Here is an 11,170-nt window from a genome sequence, read left to right on the forward strand (position 1 = left end):
AGAAAGCAAGAAACAAAGGTCAGCTCAATCCAGATCAATCATGTCAGGATATAGCACATCGATTCAAGGGGGCATCAAACGAATAAACCAGTAAAACAAAGAAAGAAACTACTTTTCTATATTAGAAATACCCAGAAAAATCTTAAGAAGGAAAGAAAAAGAAACGGAAGGAGGAGTTTCGGAGCTTTACCGTTACCTTCAGAAAACGTATCGATGGAGGGGAAACAGAAGAAGGGGTTTGAATTTTATGTTTTTTCCAATGTGCCGATATTTCAAGCGTCCCACCAGATCCACAGGGGCCGAGGAAGAACAATAATCGGGATTTTAATTAAAATACAAAGAAAAATGCCAATGATGCGTACATCCGCTTTTCCGTCCAAAATTAATCGGGTAAGCACGAACGTGGACAGGAGAGAGATTAGAGAGGGAGGGAGGTTCTGTAGTCAATAGCAGAGAGAACGTGATACTTTCTAATTTTGCAGGAACAGTCTTCGTTTACCGAACCCCAACGCCGCCGTACTGCTGTGTATATAAGACTCAGGTCGGCGTGGGACCAGGATTCCAATTTCCAAATTTGTGGTCGCCGGGGAGGCGTGTGCATTTGTAAATTCGTTTGATTATTAGACGAAGATAACTCCCATTTGTAAATCCGTTTGATTCTTACCAATGTACAATTATTAGAAAAGATACTAATGTTTGATTTTTTGCAAAGTTCTACTGCATCTTTCGTATAGTTGGTAGGTAAAATTTATTTTGAGAAATATTTGATATTTCAACTTATTTTATAAATCAAGTTCTAATAAGTTAGCCGTGTGGAGATATGATGTCAAATTCTCTACACTAACTTATAATTAAAAATTTTCAATTTAAAATTATAATGGCGTATAACAAGTGATTACGGGTGGGCAAAAATTCTATTGGCTCCGGCTCTGATGTTGGCCAACATCCACTCCGATTTCAACTCCTTCGGAGTCGAAAAAATCAAAATTCGAAGTTGGAATCAAAATTATTGTGAAAAAAATAGTTGGAGTCAGACTTCCGAACTCCGAACTCTAACTAAACAAAAAGTCTCTACTGCGATTTTCTTCTCTAAACAAAGAAAGAAAGTATGCATTTTTTGTTTGTCTCATTCTGTTAGTCTGTCTGTCTGTCTAATACCATCGCTTGCTTTATTTGCTTGAGTTCAAAATTTAAACCACCGTCGTTTTGGCCTTGAGTTCTTTTTTTTTTTTTTAATTTTTGGTTCTAAGGCCTCGTGAGTGTTAGCTTCGAGATACCAATCCAACTGCTTGTTCCTTTTCATCAACAGCATAAATTTTTTTATTTTTGACTGATTAATTTTATTGATTTGGATACAGTGCACATATATATAATAACTCATATAAAGTGGTGTTTTTTAACTTTTTACTTTTCATGTTTCAGCTTTGATTTCATCCCACTGCTCGGATCAGAACACGTGTTGCAAAATTTGGATACACCCAATTCAGATATCAGATTTTAAACTCAAAACCTAAATTTTAAACATGGCCCCATTTTTAAAAAAATCCTCACTCGGCGTAATTCCTAGAACCTCACTTAATGCCTCTCTATAAATAGCAACAGCAAGGTGCGTGACTGTGATCTAGCCTCTAAGTTACAGACTGCATTTCATGGGATTTCGGATGCGTTAGCTCTCTCTATCCTCTTACAGTCTTTAAGATCCTTGATTCAAAACGTCGTTGTGTTCTTGTGAATCTGTGTTTGATAGTTCAACGGATGATGATGTGACACATCGAAGGGCAGAAGGAAGAGGGGAATCAGGGATTGTGTCGTACAAGAGAAGAGGTGAAGGCAAGTGGGCCATGCGGGCTCGCATGGGCCGGAGTTGAGTAATAAGGCCATTAGGCCTAGTGGGTTAATATCATGTTGTTATGTTTACTTCTATTATTTCCTTTAATCATGTCAGTCCAATGGGTCATTTCGCCCATTCCAGTTCAATAGTCTTTATTTTCTGTTATCTTTAGATTTGTCATGTAGTGAAACGTCTGAAGGGGAATATTATTCTGGTACTTTGTTATGCGCAAAGTATCAATCCCATAAGAGGGCTCTGTGTAAGCATTTCCTTTTTTATGCAAAATTTGAGTAAAAGTCAGATATTCCTTTCTCTCTCTTTTCTCTCTTGGAGGACCTCACTCTCGAAGTGAGCCATATTACTATTTTTCATCCACCTACCAAGTTCTTTCTCCTGCCTTACACCATCTTACCGATTTACATTACAAAACTTAGCTACATATACAAAGGTGTTACAATCTTGGTATCAGAGATTGGATCCCAAGTGACCAATCATGGCTGAAGGAACACGATTAAACCAACTCCAAGATGGCCTCACAGCTTTGAAGAAATCAATTGATTCTCAGATGAAAACATTGGAGACCGAAATGCTAGCCCTCAAGAAGCAATCCGATTCAGTAATGCAGCAGTTGACAGTATTGACGGTAGAGCTGCAAAAGAAAACCAGCAACAATGTAAGAGGAGAATCTTCAGGCAACCAGGAGTTTAGAGAGGAGAATGTGGAACAAACCAGAGAAAATTATTCCAGACAGGTACGAATTGACTTTCCTTTTTTCATGGTGAGGGTCCAAGTGGTTGGTTATACAAGGTAAACCACTACTTTAATTATTACAATACCTTACCTCAACATAGACTAAGGTTGGCATCCTTTCACATAAAAGGTCAAGCTTTAGTCTGGTTTCAAAATTTAGAAGAGTCAGGTGAAGTCAGGGGTTGGGAAGAATTCACTAAGGCCTTGTTGACCAGGTTTGGGCCATCATCCTATGATGATCCCATGGAGGCCTTAACAAGGCTTAAACAGTCCGGATCTGTGGAAGACTATGAAGCTAGCTTTGAAGGGTTATCTAATAGGTTGACGGGATTGTCAGAGGGGTATAAGTTAAGCTGTTTTCTTAGCGGCTTAAAAGACGAGATTAGTTTACAAGTGCGTATGTTTAACCCTAAAGACTTGTTAGCTGCTTATAGTCTTGCTAGAATTCAAGAGGAGAGTGTGCTTGTATACAGAAAGCAGTTTCAGGGGGCAGGTCACAATGAAGCAGGCATCCTTAAACACAATCCCAGCCTTAGCCAAAACAGTCATCAACCCAACTAAAAACACAACTATACCCCCAACTACAGCCTAAACAGCAACCAAAACAACAACCACCCTAGCCAAAAAGCCATTGTCAAAGTTTAGAAAATTAAACTTCAACAAATGAAAGAAATGAGGGATAAGGGGTTATGCTATTATTGTGATTCCAAGTGGAATCCAGGTACAAATGCCAACGACCCAAACTATTTTTGATAGAGGAGGATGAAGTTGTTGTGGAAGAAGAATAGGAGGAGCTGGTTAATGAAGAGGTTTTGAATTTTGTCGATAACCCTAACCAACCTGAAATTTCATTACATGGAATTATTGGTTCCATAAGCCCAAAAACTATGAGAATCAAAGGGAAGATAAGAAGTCAGGAGTTGGTGGTTTTAATTGACTGGGGGAGTACCCACAACTTTGTGGACCCCTCGATTGTTAAGAAAGGAGAGATCCTTGTGAATCCACTTGAAAAAGTGAGGGTAAAAGTAGCAAATGGGGAGCAAGTTAGTAGTGAAGGGGGTGTTCCAACCTAAGAGTGAAGTTACAAGGCACGGTTTTCCTCATTGATGCCTTTGTTTTAGTATTGACAGGCTGTGATATGGTGTTAGAAGTTCAATGGTTGTGGGAGTTGGGGCCTATTTTATGGAATTTTAAGGAGTTATCCATGAAATTTCAGCAAAGTAGTAAGGAAATTGTGCTACAGGGTTTATGTGCACCAAATTTGATTGAGGAAGGGAATTTGAACATGAATCACAAGTTGGAAAAAAAGGAGTTGTTACTGTAGTTAGTAGAAGTGTCAAATGAGAAGTCAGCTAGTGAGTTACCCCCATCTGTTTCTACATTACTTAACCATTATACTAATGTGTTTGGTGACCCGAAAGGCTTACCACCACAAAGAAACCATGATCATTCCATCACCTTAATCCCAAACACCAGCCCAATTTCAGTAAGACTATACTGTGACCCTTACTTTCAAAAAGACGAAATTGAGAATTGTGAGAGTTATTAACCTCAGAAGTGATAAAGACAAGCCACAACCCTTATTCTACCCCTGTTCTACTTGTGAGAAAAGCCGATGGTTCATGGAGAATGTGTGTGGACTATAGGGCTTTGAACAAGGTGACGGTGAAGGATAAATACCTCATCCCCGTAGTGGAGGAATTATTGGATGAACTCAGTGGGTCTAGGCTGTTTTCTAAGCTGGATTTGAGGTCGGGGTATCACTATTTTTTGGTAAGACCATTTGGGTTAACCAATGCCTTTTCAATATTCGAAAGCTTAATGAATGATATATTCAGGCCATACTTAAGAAAGTTTATCCTATTATTTTTTTGACGACATTTTGGTCTATAGAAAGACCTTGGAAGAACATGTGCAGCACTTAAGGGTGATTTTAGAGCTTTTGAGGAAGCATTGTTTGCTAGCCGAGCAGTCTAAATGCATATTTGCAATTGAGGAAGTGTCTTATTTGGGTCATTTAATTTCGGCTAAGGGTGTCAGAACGGATCCAGAAAAACTGGCAACCATGAAGAGCTAACCTTTTCCCACTACCCTTAAGTCACTTAGGGGTTTTTTGGGATTAACTAGGTACTATAAGAGGTTCATTAAGGGGTATGGAAGCATTGTAGCTCCCCTAACTTAGTTACTCAAGAAGAATCAGTTTGTTTGGAATGAGGCATCTAGGGAGGCCTTTGAGAAGTTAAAGGGGGTAGTGACTCACCCCATGTTTTAGCATTACCAGATTTTACACTTCCATTTGTGGTGGAGTGTGATGCATCAGGGACTGCTATAGGGGCTATCCTTATGCAAAGGAAAAGGCCTATAGCTTTTTACAGTCAATCTTTAAAGGGGAGGATTTTATCTATGTCAACCTATGAGAATGAGCTCTATACCTTGATGATGGTAGTTCAGAAATGGAGGCCTTACTTACTAGGCCACCCCTTTGTAGTGAGAACAAATCATCAAAGCTTGAAGCATCTGTTAGAACAGAAGATTGGAACCCCAAGGCAACATAAATGGATCACTAAGTTACTTGAGTATGATCTGGTTGTGGAGTATAAAAAGGGACAAGACAATAAGGTGGCGGATGCCTTGTTTAGGAGGATTGAGGTAGAAGGATCTGAGGAAGATGCAGCTCTAACAGTCATTTCTCTACCTACTTTTGAGTGGTGGGAAGACATAAAAGATTCTTATAACCGAGATCCAGAAATGCAGGAGTTATTGAATAAATTCCAGCAAGGGAATTTGTCTGCTGCCTACACAATGAGGGATGGTGTTTTTCTGTACAAACAGACGGTTATTGTGGCTAGTGATGAGGGATTGAAGAACAAATTATTACAGTTATTAATGATAGCCCAGTTGGTGGCCATTCGAGTTATGATAAAACCCTACACAGATTGAGAAGGGATTTTCGTTGGACAGGTATGAAGGCAGATGTGAAAAGATTCATTAGAGAGTGTGACACTTGTCAAAGTGTTAAGGCAAATGAGTTTAAGCCTAATGGATTGTTGCAACCACTTCCCATTCTATCCCAACCATGGACACAAATTTCCATGAATTTTATTGAGGGGTTACATTCCTCCCATGGATTTAGTTGTATCTAGGTTGTTGTGGACAAATTAACTAAATATGGGCATTTCACACCATTGGCACATCCCTTCTCAGCAAAAACAGTGGCTCAGTTATTCACTAAGCACATCCTTAAGCTGCATGGAATGTCTAATTCTATTGTCTCGGATCAGGATAGTACTTTTACTGGGCATTTTTGGAGGGAATTATTTAAGATACAAGGGATGCAACTTGCTTTCAACACTGCTTATCACCCCCAATCCGTTGGGCAAAAGTGAGGCAGTTAACAAATGTGTGGAGAACTACTTGAGGTGTTTTACGGGTGACAGACCCAGAGATTAGGCCACATGGATTCCATTGGCTGAATGGTGGTACAATACCATTCAGCACTCATCTTCAAAAACCACTCCTTTCCAGTTCCTATATGGTTACCCTCCTCCCAGACTACTTAGCTACATGCCTAGAACAATTAGGATTGAAGCAATTGAAGACACTCTAAAGTCAAGGGAGGAAATGCTAGAAATCCTCAAGCATAACCTCAAGCGAGCTCAAGACCGCATGAAAAAATATGCGGATCTTAGGAGAAAAGATCAGATCTTGGAGGTGGGAGAGTGGGTGTACCTTCGTCTCCAACCTTACAGACAACTCTCAGTGACTAATCGAAGACATCTAAAGCTTGCTCCTAGGTCTTATGGACCATTCCAAATCACACAAAGAATCGGGGCCGTGGCATACAAGTTGAAACTTCTACAATCATCAACAATACATCCGGTTTTTCACATATCTCAACTTAAGAAGAAGTTGGGTCAGAAGAACATACCTCTCGCAAATCTGCCACCTACAGATGCCGAATGAGTGCTGAAGCCCTAATCGAAACAAGTCATCAACCGTCGATTTCACAAATCACGCCACAACATAGCCATCATCGAGCTTCTAGTATAGTGGCATGGACAAGGGGAAGACAACGCAACTTGGGAGACATACGAGTGGTTGAAGAAGGCGTATGCTCACCTTGTGGGCAAGGTGATTTGAGAAGGGGGCTTTGTGACACATCGAAGGGCAGAAGGAAGAGAGGAATTAGAGATTGTGTCGTGCAAGAGAAAAGGTGAAGGCAAGTGGGCGATGCGGGCTCGCATGGGCCGAAGTTGAGTAATAAGGCCATTAGGCCCAATGGATTAATATCATGTTGTTATGTTTACTTCTGTTATTTCCTTTAATCATGCCAATCAATTGGATCATTCTGCTCATTCCAGTTCATTATTCTTTATTTTTTGTTATCTTTAGATTTGTCGTGTAGTGAAACGTCTAGAAGGGGAATATTATTCTGGTAGTTTTTTATGCCCAGAGTGTCAGTCCCATAAGAGGGCTCTGTGTAAGCATTTCCTTTTTTATGCAAAAACTGAGTAAAAGTCAGATATTCCTTTCTCTCTCTTTTCTCTCTTGGAGGACTCACCCTCGAAGTGAGCCATATTACTATTTTTCATCCACCTGCCAAGTTCTTTCTCCTGCCTTACACCATCTTACCGATTTACATTACAAAACTTAGCTACATATACAAGGCTGCTACAGATGATGATTCTTTGTGATTTAAGGTTTCATTCATCGTAATTTGCTCTTTGGGCCTTGCAGACCATCCTGATATATCACCACCCATATTCTGAGCCCCTTTATATGGCAAAAGATTTTGTTTTTCCTCTTTTTATTTCTTGGTATTGTAGTATTTGAAAGTTGTTGATCTGATTGATTTTCTTTTGTTTGTGTTTGATTTTATTTTGCATATTCGGCCTGCCGATGATTAAATAGATGTTTTAAAGACAAGCATATGTCTAAATCAATCTATGTTGATCAATCTAATCTTCTCTCTAGGCTTTCTTTGTTTAATGGTTTTTTTCCAGTAAATTTACTGTTGTTTGGTTACCAAGAAATCTCTCGAAGAGACATCCAGAGATTAATATTGTAAAAAGGACATGTTCATTGTCGCAATAAGCATTCTAAAATCAGAATTTGAAGAATGACAACCTAAGATTCTCTTATTTATCTGTAAAAGCTCGAAATCATTCTCTGCAAATTACTAATGAGAGCATATGGATTCAAAACACTTCCTAATACCATCATTTGAGAACAGATTAAGACCTACCCAACCTAGATCTGCTGAAGAGAACCCTACAATCAACCTCGAAATCACTCTTTGCAAATTACTAATGGTGTTGTAGGATCTTGGGGTCGATCTCGGGCATGTCCTTGTGACTCCAGGTGAAGAAATCATGGTGTTCCGTGAGGAGCTATTGCATGACGCTCTTCATTCCAGGTGTCATCCTGCTACCAATTCTGGCAGTGGCTTCCAGGCGGCTCGGATTCAAAGGAATCAACTCTAGCGGTTCGTTCGGCTCCACCTTCCTGAGCACCTGCTCATCTCAGGTCTCCACATCCGCCTGGGTGTGCTTGGGCAGGGGTGGGAGACTGTGGTCGTCAGCCGGGGTGTGGACCACATGCACCCCGCTGCCACTGGGCTTCAATTCCTGCACGTAACATTTTCGTGCCAGGACCTATTCCCCTCAGATTTCTCACACTCTCCAATGAGTCGGGAATTTCATCTTCAAGTGGTAGGTCGACCGCACCACCCTTAGGTTGTTGAGGGTAGGTCTGTTGATTATACCACCAAGAATTTGACCATGACAGAAGTCGCATAGGGGGCGCTACCCGCCAAGACGGACAATGTGATGGTCCTAATTGGTTGGACCATTTCCCCAGAGAAACCTTTGAGTGGAATGAGAGCTAGTTGGAGTTGGGCGGTGTCTATCCCCATCTGGGTAAAGGCTTCCCATAAGAGAATGTCTGCGGAACTATCATTGTCGACAAGGATCCTCCTAGTGCTGAAGTTGGCGACCAGCATGGTGACCACTAGGTCATCGTCATGCGGATAGAGGACCCCCTCCTCGTCGTCTTCTCCAAAGGAAATGACGAGGGCCGGTTCGCTCTTCCTGTACTTGGTGGAGCGGTACCCTACCGAATATACTTCTTGGTATCTCTCTTGCCTGGCATGCGCCTTTCGACTGGATGAGGTAGCGCCCCTGCTAGCGAATCCTCCCATGATGGTTCTGACTTCCCCCTGCAGCGGCCCTTCCCGATGTGGTGCGCGGGAGCAATCGTGTTGGGGTCTCCACGCACTTTCCCTTTGTCTCAGGCTCCTTTCTCTCCTCGGCCTGTCGACCATCTCGGCATTCTTTCCTGTGATTTCCTTATCCACTCCCGCTCTAGTCTCTGAGGGGTAGGATACAGCGGTCTCGGTCACCCATTCTGCTCTCTTTCCTCTTTCAAGGTGATGTAGTCTTCTGTATTATGAGTGGTGGACTGATGGTAGGTGCAATAACGACGGCTAGTGCTCTTATAGTTGTCTTATTGGGTGGCTTCCCGGTCATCTTCCTAGATGGTAAGAGTCGTTCGGTCAGATCGAAACCCCAGGCCTCTAATGGGGGCTTCCCCTACTGTTGTCATGCAATACATTCTCCGGCTTCTCGTGAGCTTTGCTCTTGGTTGGTGCCTTCCATTTCCTGTCACCCTGTTCCAGTTCTTTCCTTCTTGGTTCGATCAAGGCTTGGAGTATATCTTCAGCGTTAATGAAGTTGTCTATTTGATCCATGAACTCTCGCAGCTTGGCGGGGGTTCTCCTCGTCAATTCTTCCATGAATTGGGACCGAGGCCATACTCATCCCAAAAGCGTTACCAAAGTTATCTTCTCGTCTTGGTCGCCTATAGTCATGCGCTCTTTGTTGAACCTGATTAGGTATGCTTTCAAGCCTTCGTCTTCCGCCTGCTTGATGGTAAGGAGATACCCCACGGGGCATCTTATTCTTCTACTCACCATAAATTGTGTGAGGAATAGACGAACCAGCTCTCCAAAACTGTCTATGGACCCCGGTGCCATAGACCAAAACAATACTCCTGTCAGCCTCTTCAGGGTCGGCAAAAAAGCTCTATAAGCCACTTCTCCTGGGAAACTATGCAGGGTCATGTGGGCTTTGAAGGTTTTCAGGTATTCGAGGGAGTCTCTGGCCCCGTCATATATGTCCATGAGAGGAACTCGGAACTTTAGTGGCAGGAGCACAACCATCACCTTCTCGATATAGGGTATGCTCAAGCTGGAGAGCAATTGGTCTACCGAAAACTACGTGCCCATCTTTTCGCCATCTCCTCGTACTTCCTCCTGAGGTTACACAATTCATCCTACATATTTTTCCTTTCTTCCTCCACATTACCTACTCCTCCTGTGTTTTTGGATCCTACGTGTTCATTGTTGCTTGGTTCTACTTCATTTTCTAGCTCATTAGTGGCTACTCTGAGCGTCTCGTTCTCTTATCGAAAGGTCTCCACCTCGGTAGTTAGCTTTCCTACCAGTTATTCCATCGCGGTGAGCCTCGATTCCATATTTGTTGACATTGCTTCTTCTTGTCCCCGAGTTGTCTAAGAACGGGTCATCGCAAGCATACAAAGGATACATGAAGTCTATAGAGATCCCACAGACGACGTCACTATTAACATCATGCCACTGTTAACGTTGTGTTTCGTACACCTTTGGGTTTTCCAACAACTCGGGTCTTGAGTTTTTCACCTGCACAATTAAGAAAACACGAAAAGTGTGAGGCCTGAGTGGAGACAGGAATCTCTGATGCTAAAGTTAGTATATCTCCTTAGTAGTTCGTGTGTGAGCTTAGAGGAATCAGAGAGAATTCTTCGTACCTGGGAATCAACTTTTATACTATATTTCTGGTGGGGACAACTCATACCTTACTTTGAGGAGCCTATGTCATTTCCACTGTTTGTTCTGTCAGGACCCTTTAATGCAGCGTGTCTTCTGGGGCGACATCATTAATGCGGCGTAGAGTCCTGAGAGTGGTGTCATTAATGTGGCGTGGTTCCCTGACTCGCTTTACCATATGAGTGTTCTCTATTGAGCCATTTCATGCCTGCTGTCAGGAGATCAAGGATTCTCCATATTTCTCGTCCACATGTCTTTGCAGGTTCCCAAGGGTAGGGTGTGATCAGGTGATGTCAGGACTATGAGTCTCATCTGCCCCTATCATCCACCTATTATGTGCGTGGATTGCTTCAAGGTTGGGTTTTACTCATGGGTTGAGCATTCTGCAGAGGTCCACTGACTCCTTTTAGAGGACGGTCGTTGGGCTTGACTGGATTTGGTCGGGCTCTCTAATTTACTTCACTAGTGGTCTCTCGTGAGCTTGTTACACGGGCTGATAGGGAGGAAAACCCCTTATAATAATAATATTATTATTATTATTTACATGTCTGATTAGTCTTGTAATGAGTGGAGCAATGCATGTCCTATCATGAAATATCCATGTGTTATGCGGTCGTTTTAAAAAATAATAGAGTTTATTATTCAAAAATTAATTTTTTTATATAAATATTATATTTATTTACTATTTTTAAAATAATTATACTGCGCTGGTAACTACTGAAGCT

At 41.8% G+C, this 11,170-nt stretch overlaps 1 non-coding gene across 1 annotated transcript; it reads left to right on the plus strand.

Moving 5' to 3' along the window:
* Positions 1 to 7,256: 7,256 nt before the first annotated feature.
* LOC121253725 lies at positions 7,257 to 7,354 on the plus strand. The gene has a single exon (XR_005938449.1). It is a non-coding gene; the product is annotated as a small nucleolar RNA Z43 (small nucleolar RNA).
* The last annotated feature ends 3,816 nt before the right edge of the window (positions 7,355 to 11,170 follow it).

The sequence above is a fragment of the Juglans microcarpa x Juglans regia genome, chromosome 2S (genome assembly GCF_004785595.1).
Source record: "Juglans microcarpa x Juglans regia isolate MS1-56 chromosome 2S, Jm3101_v1.0, whole genome shotgun sequence".
NCBI lineage: Eukaryota > Viridiplantae > Streptophyta > Magnoliopsida > Fagales > Juglandaceae > Juglans > Juglans microcarpa x Juglans regia.